Raw genomic sequence first — 12,649 nt, forward strand, 5'->3', positions numbered from 1 at the left:
GTTGATTTAAGATCAAAACTAAGATTATATTAATTAATGAAAGCACAAATGACAGGCAGCAGTTTTGAAAGAAGCGCTGGATGAAGCCTGCCTGTCATCCCTGCCTCTCCTCACTCCACTCTGCTGCGTTGCTTTGCTTGGCCAGGTTGGTCGCAGGGGCAGACAGGAGTGGACGCCATCTTTCCCTCCTAGCACATGGTCCTCCTTGCTCTTTTGAGCAAAGCCTCTGACCCTTTTTCTTTCCTCCACCTCACCTGATTTTCCTCTTTTCTGCTTTCCTTTCTTCCTTTCTTTCCCTCTGCCTCCATCAGCCATTCCATAGTGTTTACTATGTGGCTTTCCACAAGTTATATAAAATATGCATTGTCATCTTGTCCACATGTGTTTTTATTTTGAATTTTTCATAAATAGTAGCATTTTACAAATTTCATTCAGTTCTTTGCATTGATTCCTCCACACTGTGGTTTTAACATTGCTCACATACAAGTGTTTTAAAATCCCTCACTGTGCACCTGGATCTATCCTGTTCTCCTTTAGACACAGGGCAGGTGAGCCCCAAAGCGGAGCTAAGCCCACTGGGTTATTGGCTTTGCCCAGGACAGAATTCAAGGGCAGGCCAGAGGTGGAAGAAAACAGCTGTACTGAACAAGCAGTGTTGCAGCTCTGTGACGGCTTTTGCAGAGCAGGGCTACCCCAGAGGCGGAGAGCAGCAGCTCGGGCAGTTCTGCAGTCATGTGTATATCCACTTTTAATTGCATGCAGATTAAGGGGTGGTTTTTGCAGAAATTTCTAGGGAAGGGGTAGTAACATTTGTGTCACTGGGTCATTGCCATGGAAAGTGGCAGTAACGCCTGGATGTTGCCATGGCAATGGTAAACTGACATGGCCCACTGGAGGGCATGTCTGATGGAAAACTGCTTCCTCCCTAGCCCTGTTTCAGCTAGTCCTCAATCTGGTCCGGTGTCCAGCCCCTGCCTCTGGAGTTGAGTTCTGCCTCCTACTTCACTGTTACTTCTATTAATCTTTGCTTGATACATATAGAGACCCTGTTATTAGGTACAGACAGTTTAGAATCATTACATCGTCTGGGGTTGATGCTTTGTCACTCTCAAATGTCTCTCACCCTCTGCTCTTGACACCAACAGAGTTTAATCGCCATTCTCCTAGGACTTGCCTGGCGTGGACTTCCTCCATCCCTTTGCTTTCAGCATTTTAGGTGTGACATTAAGTAGAATATCATTGGAGTTTTAAAACATTTATCCAATCTGATAGCCTTTGTATTTTATTTGACAAATTTAGCACATTTATACTTATTGAAATTTTTGCTGCCTTTAAACTTAAGTCAACCACCTCAATATTTCTATCTGTTCAATTTGCTGTGGTTTCCCTTTCTAACCTGTCTGCCTTCTTTGATCTTATCAAAGAAGTACTTAGATCTTATTTTTCAATTTCCCACTCTCAAAGTTAATTGGTTATAAATCTTAGTCTAATACTGAAATAATATGGTTATCCTCGAGGTTACAAAGCACTTCTCTGAGTTATTTAAGTCTAACAGAATTTAGTGTGCTTAACACCCTCTGGACAAAGCCAGGAGCTGAGGAAATGCCCCTCCATTGTCCCTCGTGCTCTGTGTTACTGCTGTTGGCCATTTTTATTCCATACAGGTTACATCGCCCAGACAATTTGTTTTGATACAGACAATACTCTTTTGTTTTGATCCTTATATTAATGATTTGTTGTTGCTCTTTTCTACCTGCATCTCCAAACTACTAATAAAGCATCATTTCTTCCCTCCTGGAAAATCCCCTTTGGTGTGGTTTTGCTCCTAATGAACTCTCAACTTTTGTTTGAAAAATAACCTATTTCTGCCTCCTTCACTTATTTAAACTTTTTATTATGAAAAATGTGGAACTTTCTCTAAAGCCAAGAAAATATAATAAATTATATAATGTATTTATATGTAATATATAATATAATAAATTTGTTTATACTTCCCTCCATGCTTCAATAATTATGTACTTACAGGGGTTTATCTGTACCCCACTTCCTCTCTCATGTTTTCTTGGATCCAAATCCCAGACATTTGTCATTTTATCGCTAAATGTTTTGATATGTCCTCTAAGAGATAAGAATTATAAAGAGTATAATCTAATAGTATTATCACACCCTTAAAATTTATATGTATACATATGTGTGTGTACATATATATATATATATACATACATATATAGATAAAAAATTATTATTTTTTTTTGAGGCAGAGTCTCCCTCTGTCACCCAGGCTGGAGTGCAGTGGTGCCATCTTAGCTCACTGCAACCTCCACCTCCTGGGTTCAGGTGACTCTCCTGTCTCAGCCTCCCACGTAGCTGGGATTACAGGCATGCACCACCACGCCCAGCTAATTTTTGTATTTTTAGTAGATATGGGGTTTCACCATGTTGGCCAGGCTGGTCTCAAACTCTTGACCTCAAGGAATCCACCTTCCTCGGCCTCCCAAAATGCTGTGATCACAGGCATGAGCCACTGTGCCCAGCCCCTTAAAATTTATTTTTAAAAATATCTTATATTCTGAAATATTGTCACTGTCCAAAGTTTCCTAATTTTCTCATAATTTTATTTTCAACAATTTTGTTGTCTGATCAGAATCCAAATAAGATCCATTGTTGCAAATTGCTGATACACTTCTTAAGCATCTTTTGATCCATGGCACTCTCTTAATCTCTTTTCTTTCCCTTGCAGTTAATTTGTCCAGAAAATGTGGTTATTTGCCCTGCAGCACTTCCCAGTGTAGAGTCATTCTGATGCCTTTTCACATATTTTTGTTTCCTGAATTTTCCATAAAGCGATAGATATCAGGTTTGATTTTGATTTTCAGCAAGGACATTGCATACATGGTATTGTTTACTTCCCTCTGAAGGCACATGATGTGTCGTTATGATTAATGCAGGTGGGTTAAAGTGCTTTGTTTGCTTTTTGTTTATTTTGTTTTCTTGTTATCATTGCATTTTTTGTTTTGCTAATATCACTAAAGTAATAGAGATGGTCCAAAAAGCAAATGCACTATCCTATTTTGAAAGTTTGTCTTTCATGTTTGAACTTACTTTTTCACTCTTTATGTGTTTTGAATATTATCCATATGTGTACCATTTGTCAGTAAGAAGTTAAAATATTATTGTCAGTTTGTCATTTGTCTTTTACTTTGCTTAGTGTTTTTGGTATAAAAATATTCTATTTATTAACATTTTATTAAAATTTTCATATTGCTTTGGGACTTTAATTTTAATTTTTACTTAGGAAAAATTTTCTAGTCAAAGGCTAAATTAGTCAACCATGTTTTACTCAATAACTTATGTGATTGTATTACTTTAATACTTAGATATCTGATTCCTTTGGACTTTATCCTTATGACTTTGTCTGAATGAATGTGGTTTTCTGAAACAGCTAACAGGTTGTCCGCGTGTCCCCGGAAGGAGTGTGTCCCCTACTGCTGATCTACCATGGTTCCCACAGCCCATGTTGTATGCACTCGCTAGATTTCTGGATTTTCCCTTTCTGTTGATCAATCTATGGGACAACTCTACACTGTTTGCTGACACAGGTTCTATGACACATTTTGATACCTGCTAGAGCAGCCCCGCAATTCTCTTCTTTTGCAGGAGACCCCTGGCTATTCTTGCATATGTGCCCTTGAAAACCTTTCATATTCAACTTTTCCTGATCGTGTTGGGGAAGGCAGTCTTCATATTGAACTTTCCCTGATCATGTTGGGGAGGGGAGTTCTGATGGTACTTTTCTTGGGATCACATTATGTATAAATTTCATTAGAGAGAAATTCCATCTGTACTATACTGAGCACTTTTAGCCAAAAAATACAAAAATACGATGGCATGCCTTTCCATTTCTTTCATTCTATTTTTGAGTTTTTCTGAGCATTTCCTATAGGCTTTGTATATTTCTTCACTTGAAGCCTGCTTTTTTATTTTTTTCTGTCTTAAATGAAGGCTCTCCTCAATTACCTCTTAACCAATTTTTGTTTGTACATATGAGAGTTATTGGATAACATACAATTGTATATCCTGATACTTTATTAAGTTATCTCATTGTTTGTACAGGGTGAATATTCCTAATTCACAAATCCAAAACATTTCAGAATCTGAAACTTTTTGATCACCGACATGACACTAAAAGAAAATGGTCATTGAAACATTTTGGATTTTGGATTTTTTGGTTAGGGCTGATAAATATAATGCAAATATTCCAAAATCTGAAAAAAAATCCAAAATCCAAAATACTTCTGGTCCCAAGCATGTTGTATAAGGGATGCTCAACCTGTAGTAGCTAAACATTACTGGGGGCAGTGGGGGTGGGGTTGCCGGTTATATAATCATGTCATTGCACGCTGAGATAGTTTTTTTCTTTTCCTCTCTCAAATGTGATTGAATTTGAATTAAATTCTTTTGTCTTTTTTTTGTCTCATTGCATTGACTAATTCTTTCCATATAATAATAAATAATAGTAAAACCAATGGTTATCTGGTTTTCCGCAGTTTCGCAAGAAAGGAAATGTTTCCACATGAAATAAGACTCAGAATGAGGGCTGTGCTGTGTTGATCGTTCTTAATTTTAAACTCTAAAAGCTATTGAGGCTTGAAAGATACTTTGTATATGTGGTTTATATTAGTTACCATACTGTATTTCACTAGTTTATATTAGTTACTAGAAATAGAAATATTTAACATATTTATGTAATTTAAAATTTAAAAACAATAAACCAATAAACCCATTAAACATGAACATAAATAATATTTTGTGTGAATACAACTATATTTACCAAAACATAGTGGGAAAGTGTGGAATTATTTTACAGTTTGGCAAATCTCTTTAAAGTTTGAATAGAGAACAATTGGATTTCCAAGGCTTTTTCAGCCAATATGGACTTTCTTCCTTAATCCAACAGGGATGCGAGATGAGTGGAAGTTAGTTGCAATGTGGAGTCTAAGCCCACATCCCTGAGCATTGCGCATCCTCATCAGGTAGAACCCACTGGCCTACCCTGCACTTCCAGTGGATCTGTATCCAGGCCTGATTTTGTGATGTCAGGAATTGGCATTTTGGAACATCTTGGTCTCACTAAATTACACTGATCTTCCCAATGTTGACACATTTAATTTTGCAATGTCAAAATATGGAATGTGTTCTCATGATCACTGGTGTCACTCCAAAGTCTTGGAGGACTTGGAAGCTTTCAATCTCACTGTGATGGATGCAGATTTTCTAAAATTATTTTTCCGTTGCTTGAAATTTGGAATTTTACTATGGGCAGCAAATACTGTCAGCCATTTTTGGTGAATTGACACGTCACGTTATTTAGTCTCCCAAGCTCCCGCGTGTGAGTCCTTCTTAGTGTGGGATGTGTTCATGGCCAGCAGCGGCCTCCGTGTGTCAGGAGCTTTGTCGTTCCAGGAGCGTTAACTTCAGTGTGCAGCCGAGGGCCTTCATGTACACGTCCCGTTCTGATACACAGAATATTGTTTTAAATTGTACTTGAGATTTGAGACATAATATGTTAATAATACTTATTGTCCCAAAGAATCGTTAAGTGAAGCTGACAAAAGCTTTGGATGTTGTGAACCTGACACAGGCATGAACACAGTGAGGACTGAGGTCCTCCTGCCACTGCCTGGATTGAGCCGAGGCACCAGAAAGTTTATCCACCTCCTTTCGGTTGGATTGAGCCAAGTCGCCAGCAGTTTCATTCACCTCATTTTCGTTGGATGGAACCAAGGCACCAGCAGACTTATTCACCTCATTTTGGTTGGTTTCACCACCTGTGCAAATGTTAACACAGGGGGAGCTAAAACAGCATCTAAGTATCGTCACGAAAATTGTTTTGGCCTCAGGTGTCCCCTCAAAGGGTCTCCGAGGCCTCAGGGGCCTGCAGATCACACTTTGAAGATTGGGTTAAAGATGTGTCTTTTTTTAATGTGTTGTTGGATTCCGTTTGCAAATATTTCATTTAATTTTTTTGCATCTTTACTGGATGACAGCAATTTGTTGTGTTTCATTCTTTGTCTGCCTTTGGAAAGATCATTTGCAGGTTTTTCTTTCTTCTTCTGTGCTCCAGAATAATTCAGGTAGCACTGGAATCATCAGATTTATAAAATTTGGTTGAATTCCCCTGTTAGACTCTCTGGGTTTTTGCTTTCAATAGGAGAGCCCTTACTTAATTTTATTTCCTTTAAGGCTATTGGTTTAAACTTTCTGAATTTACTGTGGTCAATTTTATAAGAGTATTTTTTCAATTTCTGTTAGTTTTTACATTTTATTTGAAGAAAGTTGCATAAAGTCTTATCTTGGGATTTTAAAGTTCTCTTATTGAAAGAGAAGAGAAAGAAAATGACTTTCTCTTGTCATTTCTAATTTAATTTATTTTTTCCTATTTTTCTTCATTAATTTGGCTACTAGATTTACCTATTTTGTTAGTTTATTAACAACACATGTATGGATTTGTCGGTTCTAATTTGTTGGAATCTAATTTAGAATCTGAATCTAATTTATTAGATTCTTCTTTTAACTTTATTCATTTCTGACTTGCTTTATTTTGCTCATTCTGTTGTACTTCATTTGAAATTTTAATATCTTTCAATTTGCTTTTTATTTAAAAATGTTTTCAAAGTAAACTTTTATCTGAAAGATAAATGCTTTTTGTTGTATTTTTATTATTATTTTTTCAAAATACTGTGAAATTTTATTTTCTATCTTTCTTTAGTGGCAAAAGTTGCTTAATATAATTTTATATGCATCTCAGCTCTATTTTTATTCATCATTAATTTCTAGATTTTTATTTTGCATTCTGCACTAAGAATCATGTCTTATTAATTAAAAAATTCTATTCTTTGAGTTTTTGAGGCTTTCTTTAGGGTCAGAAATTTACAAATGCTCCATGTGCATTTGGAGCAAAAATGTCTTCTCTTTGATTAGACACCTTTAGGTTTGATTAGAACCTGAGTTCCATGGATCCCACCCAAACCATCTTGCAGATCATTGTGCTGAGGACACGTGGGCCCTTACAAAGCTTTGGCTGCTTGGCCCATCTCAGGCTGTGAGAGACCTGCCTGTTATCTGTGTTCCTGTCCACCTCCCCTTGTATCTCCAGTGGTTTCTGGCATATCATAGGCTTTGCTGGGTCACTGGGTTATAATTACTAAGAGCTGAATCCTGTGGAATTATAACATAAACTTCTTGGCCTCTTTTAATGCTTATTACTCAAAATTCTTCCTCAGCAGAGATCAAAATACTGAGGCCTAATTCTTTTTTCTTTTGCCTGCTATAGTTGAACCTTTTTCTTTAGTTTCTACCTTCTTGAATATTTTGTTTTAAGTATGTTTCCTATATACAAACTAATGCATTTTGCTATGCAGCCAACCTAAAAATCTTAAAAGGTACTTTAAGCCCACTTACATTACCATTATAAGCCCACTTACATTATTGTTATTTTTTTACTTACGTTTTGTCATGTTGTTTTCTATTTTTATGTAAACAAGGCTTTCATAACATTTTTCACTGTGCCCTGTCTCTGTGTCTGTGTCTCTGTGTCTCTATCTTTCTCTCTTTCCCCTCCCCAACCTCACCTTAAGCATATTTAAGGTACAGTATGTTTGCTTGTGTTTTGGTTGTATCCTCAGCTTTATGCTAATAGTACTACGTGACACCTCCTGAGCCCCCTCTCCTGCATGAGGCCCCCTGAGCCGCCTCTCCCGTTGAGGCCCCCTGAGCCCCACTCTCTTGCCTGAGACCCCTGAGGCCCCTCTCCTGCCTAAGACCCCTGAGCCCTCTCTCCCACTGAGGCCCCCTGGCCCTCTCTGTGTTGAACGCTGGCTGTGGCGCTCACTGTGAGGACGGTGTGTTGGACAGCGCCTATGTGTGTCTCTCTTCTACCTTCCTGCCATTCAATTTGAGGCAACAGTCTTCCACCCTAATTCAGCATCTCTAAATAAATTGACAAGGTCTCTCTCATTTTTCATGTTCTCTTCAATTCTTTCCTTCCAGTTTAAATTATTTTTTCTATATTTTGGAAACATATTTACTGCCTATAGAACTTTCTTTCACATTTGCCTGCTTTTATTGCTTTTGAAGCTGCCCTGACACCATCTTCTGGCTTCATCCTCTGTTAAGGAGTTAAATCTCAGTCTCGCTTCCTGCAATTATAAACTGGAAAGACTTTCTTTCCCTGGTTTTTCATTTTTTGGCATATAATTAATTTGATATTCCTGGTTGTGACTATGTTATCTTTATTCTGATTGCTGACTAGGACTTTCAGGATTCTTGAATGTGTGGCTTTATGTCTTTTGTCAGTTTTCAAAATGTTTCAAGCATCACCTTTTCAATGATTGCTCCTCCTCCACAATGCTCTCTCCTCCTTTGGAGCCCTGGTTACGAGTGCAACAGACCCAGCACCTTGTCTGAGGTGTGGCCTGTGTGTCTGGTTCTTGTAGTTTTTCTCCTGTGTTCTCTCTGTGCTTTTTCTACATATTATCTTTTAAACCTACTTCATGAATTACCTCTTTTGTTTCCTTAGTTCTTAATTTCAGTGATTGAACTTTTTAAAATTCTAGAATATTCAATAGAATTTTTTCAGAGCTTCCAATTATCTTCTGAAATGTCCCCTGTATCATTTCTTGCACATATTAATCACAATGATTTTGAAGTTCATGCGTGCTTACTGATAGCTGCACCTGCTTCAGGGGTCCTCTGCCCGAGGAAAGCTGCCTTGTTAGACAGCACCTCTCTAGGATGAAGACACTGCCACTGTTTCCATGGTGCCAGACAAAGCCGCCCCACACATAAATATGTGTGGCCTGGATTAATTTATCTATTATTTGCTGTATATTTTATCTCCGGAAGACATGAGGCTGATAGCTGAGGATAAACAAGTTAACAGGGCCTATTCCTGCCTCTGAGGGACTCTGGAGGAGTCACTGGCTGGCAGCCGTGTGCGCTGCGGGGTCCTGGGCAGGCTCACATGGCAGCTTCATTTCTGTAGAAGAAGGAGCTTTATCCAAGCTCTGGAGGAAGGCAGAGGGGATCTCCTTGTGGGACATTCAGACTTGAGTCTGGTATTTTTGTGCTTTCTGTTGGATAATGCATAATGTGTATCAATGTTTCCTTATTGTGAGAAAACCTACTTCTTGTGTGTAGAATGTGCTCAGACTGTGGTATGGGGCCAGGTCCTGGGTTTGCCCTGGAGTTCTCTTTCCTGATTTCTTGGTTAATGATCCGGGTAGGAGGAGCGTGGCATATCTGGGAAGCTGCCAGCCTCTCCAGGCTGGGGTATTCCTGGCCCTAGGGGAGGCGTGATGGGGCCTGGCATTTCCTTGGAGAAATCAGGCACCCAAATCCACTGATGCTCATGAGAGCAGGTGCTACTCTTTACCATGTGCACGGCGCTGGTGTGTAGTGCAGGGCCAGACCCAGCCAGGCCTGGGGCAAAGGGCCCGCTGTCTACCCAAGGACGCCAGCAACACAGGAGCTGAGGTCCCAGCTGCATCCTCAGACGGCCCCGCCTGATTCAACTCCCTGCCAGCCTCACGTCTGAAGAATGCAGCCTCTGCATCTGCACAGGTTTTAAAGGAGGTCTGTTTTAGACTCATTTCGCCTTCTGTAGATGTGTCTGCAGCTCGTTCCATAATTAAACTCTGAAAGCTCCTCATTCCCGGGAATATGACTGCCTTCAAAGGATGCAGCTCCATCATTCTCAGCGTCTTTCAAAGAAAATACACAGATGAGAAAGTGCAACAAGGGAGCTCAATGCTTTAGGTTCTGGTGGTCTCCAAGCTGGTGACGCTCAGCTCAAGAGGCTCTTTGTGCTGCACAGAATTCCTCTTCCGGAGACCCCGGCTGGAGTCTGACACTCGCCGATGGGACCGTCCTGGGCCCGACATGTCTCTTGACTCATTAGCAGCCCAGTTTGGGCAATTCCAGTTTATTTGTTTTGAGTGGGTAAATTGCTGCTGTGGGTATGGTTATTCCCATTAGCAATTCTGTAACCCACAGAGATTTTCTGCCCAATTGATCAATAGCCAACAGAGTTGGAACCATGGAACTGCCACAGTAAATGAACCTTCTCTGGGCTGCAGCTTTGTGTCTGTGAGCCACTGGACACTGATATCTGCATTAATGTGCAGAGCTGGTATCTAACACTCCTTCCAGTGAACCAGAACATGCATTTTAAAATAGAACAGTAATTTTGAGGTAAGGAAATGTCCGTTAGATAGGCGAGGTCTTTACAATGTGATCACATGGACACAGCAGCTGCCTAAGACAGATCCTGTCCAGTCAGAGTCAGCTCACCCCCTAGACAGATCCTGTCCAGTCAGAGTCAGCTCACCCCCTAGACAGATCCTGTCCAGTCAGAGTCAGCTCACCCCCTAGACAGATCCTGTCCAGTCAGAGTCAGCTCACCCCCTAGACAGATCCTGTCCAGTCAGAGTCAGCTCACCCCCTAGACAGATCCTGTCCAGTCAGAGTCAGCTCACCCCCCTAGACAGATCCTATCCAGTCAGAGTCAGCTCACCCCTCTTCATCTCACCTGGGCTGCCCGACAGACACGGATCACGTCTCAGGTGAGGACGGTTGAGAGGGCGCCAGCTCCTCAGGCTTTGCCCGCTGGTGTCAAATGAGGAGGGGTACATGGCACCGGTGGTGGCCTCCAGCCCCTGTTCTGAAAGCTGGTTTTGCACCCTCAAGCTCAGCTCGCAGTCCAGTGCCTCCCCAGGGAGAGTCTCTGGTTTTACTGCACCTTAGTTCCAATTTTAAATTTGTCCTTAACTTTATGCCTTTTTCAGTTGGGGCCTCTCTACCATTTCAAAGACAAAATGGGAGCAGGGAGTTGTAATACAGAAACGTCCAGAATCCTAAAAAAGAGTGGATGAGGCTATTCCTTAACCCGTCAAAGCTAATGGCAGGATGGCCAGGATGGAACATGGAGCTGGCCTGAACTCAAAGCCAGCCCTGGCTCTGCTGGCCTCAGATCAGCTTTGCCAGGCCCTGCACCAACGACCAAGACAAAACACACCTCTGCCCAGGGCCAAACCTGAACACAGTATAGCTGTCATAAACATGCCTCAGGCCCCACGTCCCTCCATCTTCAATCCCATAAGCTGGCTCGTGGACATCTCCCCACAGGAGTATTTTGGAATAACACTACAGAACCAGTTTTCTCAAATGAGTTTTAAAATATTCAGGAAAGAAATAAACAAGACAAAACAAAACATCGCCCACAAAGGAATTGACTGACCTTTCCTTGTGTTGGTAACCTTTCCAGTAATTGGGCAAGAAATCCACATTTTTCCGATGTTTTTTATAAAGCCATTTTTTAGCAAACCTGCATGTATTCCAAAAGTAAAGACAAAACAGGATGAATCTTGAGGAGCCAGAGAGGGGAAGGAGGAACGTTTGTTTCTTAAGGGCTTCTCTGAGGCAGGTTCCCAACTTTATGCCTTGATAGCTGATTTCTCTCCCTAATCAGCACCTTCTGTGTCAGATCCAGGCAAGAGTTGAAATCCGTGGGATTCGTGGAAAAGCATACATTTAGGAAGTGCATTTGGCTGCATCCTGTTATGTGAAAGAATAGCGCCTCCACCTTCCTCACAACACTGACCTCAGCCTCTTGGGTCTATCCAGTGACGGTGAGACACAGGCTGGGTGCCTGCAGCCTCCCTGCACAGGAGCCACGGCAAGGATGCAGAGGAGACCCTGAATTCCCCTTCCTTTCATAGAACCAAGAGCACTGTAAAGACCCACAAGATCACAATTACAAATTCCACAATTTAAGGGAGAATCTCCACTTCTAAATATTATATAAATGTAGTATCTTCCATGTAGAAGTGACTCCTTTAAACTTTAATTAAATACAGAGTTTCTAATAGCTTTCATGAGAGCACAGCATGATGCGCTTGAGGAAACAGACCTTGGAAGTCCGATTGTGATTATTTCCAGAACCATAAATTTTGGGTTTTCGGCACAGGAGAAAGACTATTTCTAAAACAAATGATACAATACAATTTAAAAGTGAGCAACAGGTCCTCTCCTCTGCTTGGGACCTGTGGCCACCGCCTCACCTCACGCTGGTGTGACCCACTGAAACTTAGTCTCCTCCCATGGTGGGTGAGCTCGGCCCTCCTGGGGATGGACAAGGGCATGGGAAGACGCACTAGGCCCCGATCCCTGTGGCTGTGGCCTCTGCTCTTCCCACCTGGAGCATCCTCTGGTCACCAAGAATCCCACCTCACCCAGATCCAGACGGCCCGACCAACCCCTCACGCTCAGGGCCCCCAGAACCTTCCTGACACTCGATTTTCAGCTCTTGACAGATTGTGGCATTTTTCGCTACACTTTCAAATTGTGTATAGATTGCAATTGTGGAATGCACAGTCGTCATTCTTCTTCTCCAGGGTCCAGACGCCTCCACTGAAGGACAGCTTCCTAGTAAGCATTTCCACAGTTTGTGGGATCCTCTTGGACAACAGTGCTCAGGAAATCATCCTTAAATGACAGATGTTGAAACTTCCATGCAGAGAGTCCAGAAGAATTCAGGAAGGCAGGGTGGCAGCTGGGAAAGGCAAATCCTGAAGCATTGTGGATTTCCAAG

Source organism: Pan paniscus, chromosome 12, assembly GCF_029289425.2.
Source record: "Pan paniscus chromosome 12, NHGRI_mPanPan1-v2.0_pri, whole genome shotgun sequence".
In the NCBI taxonomy this organism is placed as follows: Eukaryota; Metazoa; Chordata; class Mammalia; order Primates; family Hominidae; genus Pan; species Pan paniscus.